The sequence below is a fragment of the Ornithorhynchus anatinus genome, chromosome 2, assembly GCF_004115215.2.
Source record: "Ornithorhynchus anatinus isolate Pmale09 chromosome 2, mOrnAna1.pri.v4, whole genome shotgun sequence".
NCBI lineage: Eukaryota > Metazoa > Chordata > Mammalia > Monotremata > Ornithorhynchidae > Ornithorhynchus > Ornithorhynchus anatinus.
This window is the reverse complement of record NC_041729.1, coordinates 49475365-49486742: the sequence shown is the minus strand read 5'-3', so window position 1 is coordinate 49486742 and position 11378 is coordinate 49475365.

Below are 11378 nucleotides of genomic sequence, written 5' to 3'. Positions count from 1 at the left end.
TCTAGAGGAGACTTGGAGGACTTGCTCCTCCAAGGTGGAAGCTGGTTGCCCCCGAGGTAGCCCTTCAGACTGATTTAGGGCAGGGGGTGAGGGAAGCATGGGGAGAAGGAGGCCAGGACCTGTTTTCCAATCTCCCTTCCAAGGGGTAAGGTAGCTTTGGCTGGGGGAGGAGGACCCCACTTGCCCCAAATGGGTGTTTTCCAAGGGGGTAGGGTAATTTTGGTGCCCCTTTCAGGGTCGCTGGGGACAAAGACCTCCTTGCCTTGCTCCAGATGGGCATTTTCCAAGGGGGGTGGGGTAGCTTTGGCACCCAGTTCAGGGTCCCAGGGGACAAAGACCTCACTTGCCTTGCCCCAGATGGGTGTTTTCCAAGAAGGTAGGGTAGCTTTGGTGCCCCTTTGAGGGTCCCAGGGGACGAAGATCCCCCCTTGCCATGCCCCAGATGGATGTTTTCCAAGGGGGGTGGGGTAGCTTTACCACCCAGTTCAGGGTCTCAGGGGATGAAGACCCCCCTTGCCTTGCCCCAGATGGGTGTTTTCCAAGAAGGTAGGGTAGCTTTGGTGCCCCTTTGAGGGTCCCAGGGGATGAAGACCCCCCTTGCCTTGCCCCAGATGGGTGTTTTCCAAGAAGGTAGGGTAGCTTCGGTGCCCCTTTGAGGGTCCCAGGGGACAAAGACCCCCTTGTCTTGCCCCAGATGGGTATTTTCCAAGGGGGTAGGGGAGCTTCGGTGCCCCTTTCAGGGTCCCTGAGGACAAAGACCCCCTTGTCTTGCCCCAGATGGGTATCTTCCAAGGGGGTGGGGTAGCTTTGCCACCCAGTTCAGGGTCCCAGGGGACAAATACCTCACTTGCCTTGTCCCAGATGGGTGTTTTCCAAGGGGTCAGGGTAGCTTCGGTGCCCCTTTCAGGGCCTCTGGTGACAAAGACCGCCCACTTGCCCCAGATGCGTGTTTTCCAAGAAGGTAGGGTAGCTTTGGTGCCCCTTTGAGGGTCCCCAAGGGACAAAGACCCCCCTTGCCGTACCCCAGATGAGTGTTTTCCAAGGTGGTGGGGTAGCTTTGCCACCAAATTCAAGGTGCCAGGGGACAAAGACCCCCTTGCCTTGCCCCAGATGGGTGTTTTCCAAGGAGGTAGGGTAGAAAGAACATCGATTCTTTTGAAATGTGGTCTTGGAGAAGGTTTTTTAAAACTACCACCGAGTCCCTGAAAAACAAATATGGATCTTAGAGCAAATTAAGCCAAAGGGGTCTTTGGAAGGCAGAATGACTCGACTTAGGTGAGCATATTTTGGACACCTAATCAGGAGGACTGATTCTCTGGAGAAGACAGAAATGCTAGGGAAAATCCTGGGCAAAGGAGGTGGAGGCAGACCAGCAGCTAGATGGCTGGAGAAGATCACAGTGATAAAGGAAGAACCGTTAGAAAGGTTGTGGATTATGGCAGAGGACAGGACGTTCTGGAGAAAGTATATCCATGGAGTCGCTATGAATCGGAAATGACTCGACGACATTTAATAATAATAATAATAATAGGGTCCTGGGGGACAAAGACCCCCCGTGCCCTGCCCGTCGTGCTCCGCATCTAACACTGTGAACTGCCAGGCAGGTCCAACCCCTTCTTCCCCCTTTTATTTTTGATGGTACTAAGCATTTATTATGTGCCAGACACTGGGCTGAGCGCTGGGGTGGATATTGGATAATTGGCTATAATTATACATGATTTTCAAACCAATTGATTAGTTTGGAAATATATCTGGAAAATTGAAGCCCATACTGATTTTAGACCTAAATTTCGCTGGTATTATCCCGTCTATCTGGCCGCCAATCTCTCGCCCACATCCCGCCTCTGGCCTGGAACACCCTCCCTCTTCAGATCCAACAGATCCACAGATTGGTGGATATCGGGGTGGTGGGGTGCAGATTGGACGCGGTCTTAATCGCCGCTTTATAAATGAGGCAACTGACACACAGAGCAATCAAGAGACGCGCCCGAGGTCGCAGAGCAGACAAGGGGTGGAACTGGGATTAGGACCCAGGTCCTCTGACTTCCAGGCCCGTGCTCTTTCCTAATAATAATGTTGGTATTTATTAAGCGCTTACTACGTGCAGAGAACTGTTCTGAGCGCTGAGGGAGATACAGGGTCATCGGGTTGTCCCTCGTGAGGCTCACAGTCTTAATCCCCATTTTACAGCTGAGGGAACTGAGGCCCAGAGAAGTGAAGTGACTTGCCCACGGTCACACGGCTGACAAGCGGCAGAGCGGGGATTCGAACCCATGACCTCTGACTCCCAAGCCCGGGCTCTTTCCACTGAGCCACGCTGCTTTTCCTCTAGACCACTCTTCTTCTTACTGCCTTGTGATGGGCTGGCCTCGTGGAAAGAGAAGGGGCGCAGAGGCAGCCGAACCAGGTTTTTGGCCCAGCGCTGTCTTGCCGTGTGACTTTTAGGCAAACCCCTTAACTCCCTCCAGATCTCAGCCTTCCTCATTTGTAAAACAAGGAGAAAATAGATGGTGGGCCCCGTGTGGGGTAGGCATTGGGTCCAATCCGCTAACCTTGTATCTACCACAGCGTGTGGAAATAGTAAGCTGTTAAAAAATGCCGTAATTTTTACATTCACTCCAGGGGCCTCAATTCAGTTTCCATTTCAGTTTACTTGAGGGCACAACACCCTGTTCGACGGGCTAGAGCTCAATCCCTTCGGATCAAGTACATCCCCTCGAACGTCTCCAAGAAATACTACACCAGCTGAATGGGCAGGTAGAATAAACAACAGGAAGCACCGACCCCTTTGAGCTGGGGCCTTTTGGCATCGAGGAGTAGCTTAGCGTAACAACCTTTCTCCGCCACCCAAGCTCACAAGGGTTTTAGTAGGGATTTGGCTTTCTTAAGAAAGCGTCAGCTGAAGAACTGCCGGCCAGAGAAAGAGGTCTATTTCCTCCTCTATCTCTTGCTCCTTTTGTGATTTTAGGAAAGCTATTGCTCTGCTGGGCCACCGTTTCCCCGTTCTGTAAAATCGCAGTGTACAGTGCCCTGCACGTTTGATAAATAAATTGATTTCTTCCCTCAGAGATGCTTACGAAGGAAATTTCCAAGAAAGAGGAGAAGGGCTTATCTGGTAAGAGAGGCGGCACTAGGAACAGAACTCAAGCGCTTAGTACAGTGCTCTGCATAGAGTAAGCGCTCAATAAATACTATTGAATGAATGAATGAACTCGGGAATTCTTGTCCGCATTTATGTTCTGGACCTTGGCTCACTAGAAGAGGACTTCTGACATTATTTCTGTTGAATAAAGCCTGATGTTCACTGGGGACGTGGCCGTAGAGAAAACAGAATCATAGCTAGTGAGTCTATTCTTGCAAATCACCCATCGGTCAAGCAATCGATCGTATTTATTGATCGCTTACAGTGTGCTAGGTGCTTGGGAGAGTAAAATAAAACAGTCGGTAGACGACATTCCTTGCCCACAACAAGCTTAGAGTCTAGAGGGGGATAGAGACATGAATATAAATAAATTACAGAGATGAACCCGAGTGCTGCGGGGCTGAGGGAGAGGGTGAGTGAAGGGTGAAAAATCCAAGTTAAGTGTGACACAGAAGGGAGTGGAAGAAGGGGAAGTCAGGGAAGGCCTCTTGGAGAAGATATCCTTTAAATAAGGTTTTGAAGATGGGGGTAGTGATCGTCTGTTGGATCTGAAGAGGGAGGGTGCTCCAGGCCAGAGGCGGGATGTGGGCGAGAGATTGGCGGCCAGATAGACGGGATAATACCAGCAAAATTTAGGTCTAAAATCAGTTTGGGCTTCAATTTTCCAGATATATTTCCAAACTAATCAATTGGTTTGAAAATCATGTATAATTATGGTCAAAATCTATCTCGGGAATCGGAATTTAATGGGATTATTTTTGGTTCGTGAAGTCTTAGAGAGATCTCTCACCTCCACCCGCCAGAGTTGGGAAAGTACGGCATATTCAAAATCCCCCTGCATTTTTCAGATGCGAACATTTTTGAAATATGAGTTTGTCCTTCCATGGGGACAGGGCTAGCCTCTTGAAGAGGCATTTGGCAAATCTGTAGTAGGTGATTTTCTGGAGGGAAAGCAATAAATTCATGATTTCATGTTTACTTGGGGATTAGAGATTAAAGGCATGACTGTAGTGCCTGCTTGGTGGGAATTTGTTCTGTTTGAGATTCTAATGTGGGCCATTTTGTCGCAATACTGAAAATGGCAGTTTACTTGAATTCAAATGAACTTCAGTGAGATTTAACATGATTAACCCAAGCTGTCAAACTTCGGGTCTTTGATGGATGCTCTGTTGTAAAATATCGTCAGAAGCTTCTGAGGGAATAGATAAGAAAGCGATCAATTGGCAGGGTTGGAATTTCACAAATTAGAGGACCGCTAGGCATGTTCACTCAATGTTAGATTAGCTTTCTACATTTGTCTCACATCTGTATTCCAGAAATCTCTATTCCACGAGAACCCACCGCCGGTGCGAAACCGCTCCTATGGAGAAAAAACCACGAGCCTTGGGCGAGTTTATAATCGAGTTTATAATCCTTTACAGAGAAAGGAGGGAAGCAGTATCACAGCGAGAACCTGCGTGTTGGAAACCCAAGTGACTTTCTTCAGCTGCAAAATAAGATTGATAACAGTTCCTGAAGGGTTACTGCGTGGAGAATGATAACCAATCAATCAATGGTATTGATTTAGTGCTTATAAGGTCTATATCTCCTTGATTCTATTTATCTCGAAGATGTTGTCTTGTTTTCGTTTTGCTCTGTTTCGCTCTGCTGTCCGTCTCCCCCGTTTAGACTCTGACACCCGTCATTGGGCGGGGAGGGTCTCTATCTGTTGCCAAATTGTCCATTCCAAGCGCTTAGTCCAGTGCTCTGCACATAGTAAGCGCTCAATAAGTACTATTGAATAAGTAATAAGAATGATAATGTTGGTATTTGTTAAGCGCTTCCAGTGTGCAGATCACAGTTCTAAGCGCTGGGGTAGATACTGGGTAATCAGATTGTCCCACATGAGGCTCACGGTCTTCATTCCCGTTTGACGGATGAGGGAACTGAGGCCCAGAGAAGTGAAGTGACTTGCCCACAGTCCCACAGCTGCCAAGTGGCAGAGCCGGGATTCGAACCCATGACCTCTGACTCCCAAGCTCGGGCTCTGAGCCTCGCTGCTTACTATCCCAGACACCTGGGAGAGCAGAATGCAATAGAGATAAGTAGGCACAAACCCTACATCTTCCTCTCCAGCCCCGACCTATCTCTCCTCCTCGCTGGAGTCTCGCATTTCCTCCTGCCTTTACGACGTCTCTCCTTGTACGTCCTCCCATCACCTCATGTCCAAAACAGAATTCCTCATCTTCCCCTGTCCTCCCCGGGATTTTCCCAGCGCAGTAGACCGCACCACCCTCCTTCCCATCTCGCAAGCCCCTGACCTCAGTGTTCTCCGTGTCTCGTCTCGCTCAATCTCCACATTCACTCTTACCCAATCCTGTCGGTTCAACCTTCACACCTTGGCAAACCTCCGCCTTTTCCTCTCCATCCAACCTGCTAGCACGTTAATCCAATCGCTTCTCCTCTCCTGCCGAGTCTCGGCCTCGTTGCGGACCTCCCTGCCTCCTGCCTCCTGTCTCCCCCCGCTCAGTCCATACTCCACTCTGCCGCCCGGATCTTTTATCTGCGGAAACGTTCAGTCCACATCTCCCCGCTCCTCAAGACCCTCCGGTGGTCGCCCGTCGCCCCGTGCATCGGACGGAGACTCCCTTCTTTGCAAATCCAAAGGCTTCTACTCCGGCCTCATCCTCCTCAATCCCTCAGCTACTTTCGGCTGGAGAGGACAGTTGCAAAATTATCGCAAGATTCATTCATTCAATAGTATTTATTGAGCGCTTACTATGTGCAGAGCCCTGTACTGAGCGCTTGGAATGGACAATTCGGCAGCAGATAGAGACCATCCCTGCCCAAAGACGGGCTCACGGTCTAATCCTTCTAGAGAAGCAGAATGGCCTAATGGAAAAAGAGCTTGGGCCTGGGAGTCAGAGGACCTGGGTTCCAATCTCGGCTCTGCCACGTGTCTGCTTGGGCAAGTCACTTCACTTCTCTGTGCCTCAGTTACCTCATCTGTAAAATGGGGATTAAATCCTACGCCCTTAGACTTTGAGCCCCATGTGGGACAGGGACCGTGTCTAACCTGATTAACTCGTATCTGCGCCAGCGCTTAGAACAGTGCTTGACTCGTAGTGCTTAACGAACACCATTATTATTATTATTTGAAAAAAAAAAACTTTTTTGAAAGTCAGACTGCTCTAATATAGTGGCAAAATTCCCCCAGTGTTTTTACAGTTTGAGTGAGTCTGCCGTGATGTTGTATAGAGAAGTAAGTAAAATCTTGAAATTACAGTGACCGGTCCACCGCTTGTCGGCCGTGTGACTGTGGGCAAGTCACTTCACTTCTCTGTGCCTCGGTTCCCTCATCTGTAAAATTGGGATTAAGACTGGCAGCGTGGTTCAGTGGCAAGAGCCCGGGCTTGGGAGTCGGAGGTCATGGGTTCGAATCCTGGCTCTGCCACTCGGCAGCTGGGTGACTGTGGGCAAGTCACTTCACTTCTCTGGGCTCAGTTACCTCATCTGTAAAATGGGGATGAAGACTCTGAGCCTCACGTGGGAAAACCTGATTACTCTGTATCTCCCCCAGCGCTTGGAACAGTGCTCTGCACGTAGTAAGCGCTTAACAAATACCAGCATTATTATTTTTTTTAAACAGAAAACAAATCAAAGGACAAAGTCTTGAAATGTAGCTCTAATTCTATTTATTTATATTGATGCTACTGATGCCAGTTTACTTGCTTTGATGTCTGCCTCCCCGCTTCTAGACTCTGAGCCCGTTGTTGGGCAGGGATGGTCTCTATTTGTTGCTGAATTGCACTTTCCAAGCGCTTAGTACAGCGCTCTGCACACAGTAAACTCTCAATAAATACGACCGAATAGATGAATGCACGCTTTGCTCTTCCAATGCCAACCTAGTCACTGTACTTCGATCTTGTCTATCTCATCGCCAACCTCGCACCCACATCCTGCCTCTGGCCTGGAACGCCCTCCCTCCTCATATCCGACAGATAATTGTTCTCCCCCACTTCAAAGCCTTATTTAAGACACGTCTCCTCCAGGAAGCCTTCCCTGACTAATCCCTCCTCTCCTCTTCTCCCACTCCCTTCCGCGTTGCCCTGATTCACGTCCTTTGTTCACTCCTCTCCCCCCACAGACGCACCCCTCAACCCCACAGCACTTCTGCACGTATCCATAATTTCATAATGGGTAGGGAATGTCTTTTTTGTTCATTCAATAGTATTCATTGAGCGCTTACTATGTGCAGAGCACTGGACTAAACGCTTGGAATGGACAAATCGGTAACAGATAGAGACAGTCCCTGCCCTTTGACGGGCTCTCAGTCTAATCGATTAGACTATAAGTACAGAGTTGCAGTTCGGGTCTAATCCATCCAGGGAAATAGCACCAAATAAATTAACAATATTCTAGATATGTTCTACTGCATTCCCCCAAGAGCTTAGTATAGTGCTGGGCACCCAGTAAGCGCTCAATAAATAGAATTAAATGAATGAAAAATGAACTTCTATTAACGTCTGGCTCCCCCTCTAGCCTGTCAACTCAATGTGGGCGGGGAATGTGCCTACCGACTCTGTTAGATTATTATATTGTACTCTGCCAAGTGCTTAGTGCAGCGCTTGGTACCCACTAAGCGCTCAATAAATATGATTGTTGACTGAATAGTTCATTGATATATCGATCCCTGCCCAGCAGGAATTTATAATCTAGAGGGGGGCAGGGAGTGGGCGACTTTCAATGAGAAGCAGCGTGGCTCAGTGGAAAGAGCCCGGGCTCGGGAGTCAGAGGTCATGGGTTCTAATCCCGGCTCCGCTGCCGGTCAGCTGTGTGACCTTGGGCAAGTCCCTTAACTTCTCTGCGCCTCAGTCGCCTCATCTGTAAAATGGGGATGAAGACTGAAAGCCCTACGTGGGACAACCTGGTTAACTTGTATCTACCCCAGCCCTTAGAACGGTGCTTGGCACGTAGTAAGCGCTTAACAAATGCCAACATTATTATGATTATTATAAGTATAAATAAAATATACATGTAAATGTCAGAAATATAAATAATCTGTAAACCCCTCTTTGGGCAGGGATGGTCTCTACCTGTCGCCGAATTGTCCATTCCAAGCGCTTAGTCCAGTGCTCTGCACATAGTAAGCGCTCAATAAATACTACCGAGTGAATGAACGAACGAATAATTTATAAATAATGAATTATAGCAAGGCGAAATGGGAATATGCGAAAGTGCCATGGGGCTAATAATGGAAAGTTCTTTAACAGGGACAGATTGACGTGCAGAGGTGCAGAGGGGAAATGCTTTTTGGAGAAGGTGTGATTTTTTTAAGGGAGCAGGAGTTCTAGGCCAGAGGGAGGATGTGGTCTATGGGTCGATAGCGAGAAAAACACAACGTCAGAGTACAGCGAGTCGGTTGCCATTAGAGAAGCAAATAAGCAGATGGGGGTGAGTAGGAGATCAGAGAAGTAAGGAAGGAGAGGGAGAGCCCATCGAATGCCCTAAATCAAGGGTCGGGAATTTCTCTTTGATGCGAAAGTGGCTGGGCAACCACTGGAGGTTTTTGAGGAGTGGGAAGATGTGGACTGAACTTGTCTTTTTGGAAAACTAACCTGAGCAGCCCGGTCAAGTATGGGCTGCAGAGGGCAGAGGCAGAAAGCAGGGAAGTGAGTGAGAAAAACCACCCACCTACGCCGAGAACAGAAGAATAGGAAATATAATAATAATAGCGTTGGTATTCGTTAAGCGCTTACTATGTGCAGAGCCCTGTTTTCAGCGCTGGGGTAGATACAGGGTCATCCGGTTGTCCCACGTGCGGCTCACAGTTAATCGCCATTTTCCAGATGAGGGAAATGAGGCACGGAGAAGTGACTTGCCCACAGTCACACAGCTAAGTGGCAGAGCTGGGATTCGAACCCATGACCTCTGACTCCCCAGCCCGGGCTCTTGCCACTGAGCCACGCTGCTTCTCAGTCAGTCAGTCAGTCAATCATATTTGGGTGCTTACTGTGGGCAGAGCGCCGCACTGAGTGCTTGGGGAATGGCCTTAGATTGCAGCAGGAAGGATTTGGATCAGCTGTGCGGATGGACCCCCACGAGTTGAGGTTGCAGAACATCTTGGAGGGGAAAGGAAGGTTATGAAATACCCTTTCCCGGAGATGTTTAAGAGCAGGTTACACCCCTACCGGACTGTATTAATTTAGGTCAGCGTCTCCCCGTGTTTTTCTTTTGTTTTGTGATTACCAGAGATACAAAGTGAAGTTTCTCCATCAACAAATCCCAAAGATCTAGAGTTAAGGGGTGGCACTTGGGCTATTTTTTTGCGTCTCTGGTGTGCCTTAAAGAAAGCAAAAAGATCCAGAACTCTCAATGGTGCATATTTTTGGGGCGTGTGCCGAAACGCATGAACAATATATTTCCACACGGTAGATACCGCTGGGAGGTAACCAAAGCGGACCGAGCCAAAACAATTCTTCCCCAGACAGGTGGATGGTTGACGTGCCCTTTTGGGATCCCCGCAGTTTTATGATTCCCAGAATAATCAGTTTCTTGGTACCAAACCACAAAGTTACTTCATCTATTGGTTAGTGCTTGATTGTAAAGGGTTGAGTCCTAGGCGTGCCCTCTCTCCTGTATGGAACTTCTTTCCGTTTCATATTGGTATCGTTATTATTATTATTTTTATTATTATGTAGACCGCCACTCTCCCCATCTTCAAAGCCCTCCCTGAAATCACATCTCCTTCCGGAAGCCTTCCCTGATTAATCCCTCATCTCCCTCGTCTTCCCTGGTGTGCCTCCTAGGCACTCGAGTCCATTTACGCTCATTATAATAATAATAATAACGTTGGTATTTGTTAAGCGCTTACTACGTGCAGAGCACTGTTGTAAGCGCTGGGGTAGACACCGGGGAATCAGGTTGTCCCACGTGGGGCTCCCAGTCTTAATCCCCGTTTTACCGATGAGGGAACTGAGGCCCAGAGAAGTGAAGTGACTTGCCCACAGTCACACAGCTGGTAAGGGGCGGAGCTGGGATTCGAACTCATGACCCCTGACTCCAAAGCCCGGGCTCTTTCCACTGAGCCACGCTGGAGTAAGTCGGCTATTAGAGGAGCAAAATGTGCGGGCTGAGTTGTAGGCGAGCAGCGAGGGGAGTTTGGAGGGGCCAAGTTGATCGAGCGCTTTAAGGCCAACGGTGAGGAGTTTTTGTTTGGTGCAGAGGTGGACGGGCAACAACTGGAAGTTCTTGAGGAGGGGAGAAACGTCCCCCAAAGTCTCTGTAGAAAAACGATCCGGGCAGCAAAGTACGGACTGGAGTGGGGACCACACTGCTCCGAGCGTAGTAAGAGTTCAATAAATTCACTCATTCACTCGATAGTATTTATTGAGCGCTTACCATGTGCAGAGCGCCGGACTAAGCGCTTGGAATGGACAAATCGGCAACAGATAGAGACGGTCCCTGCCCACTGACCGGCTCACGGTCTAATCGGGGGAGACAGACAGACATTCATTCATTCACTAGTATTTATTGAGCGCTTACTATGTGCGGAGCATTCGTTCATTCAATAGTATTTATTGAGCACTTACTATGTGCAGAGCGCCGGACTAAGCGCTTGGAATGGACAAATCGGCAACAGATGGAGACGGTCCCTGCCCGTTGACGGGCTTACAGTCTAATCGGGGGAGACAGACATTCATTCATTCAGTAGTATTTATTGAGCGCTTATTATGTGCAGAGCGTTCATTCAATAGTATTTATTGAGCGCTTACTATGTGCAGAGCGCCGGACTAAGCGCTTGGAATGGACAAATCGGCAACAGATGGAGACAGTCCCTGCCCGTTGACGGGCTTACAGTCTAATCGGGGGAGACAGACATTCATTCATTCAGTAGTATTTATTGAGCGCTTACTATGTGCAGAGCGTTCATTCGTTCAATAGTATTTATTGAGCGCTCACTATGTGCAGAGCGCTGGACTAAGCGCTTGGAATGGACAAATCGGCAACCTTTGATGGGCTCACAGTCTAATCGGGGGAGACAGATGGACAAAAACAATAGCAATAAATAGAATCAAGGGGATGGACATCTCATTAACAAAATAAATAGGGTAATAAAAAAATATCTACAAATGAGCGGACGGGCAGAGGGCTGAGGGGAGGGGAAGGGAGAGGGGGAGGAGCAGAGGGAAAGGGGGGAAAGGGGGCTTAGTTGAGGGGAGGGGAAGGGGGAGCAGAGGGAAAAGGGGAAGCTGAG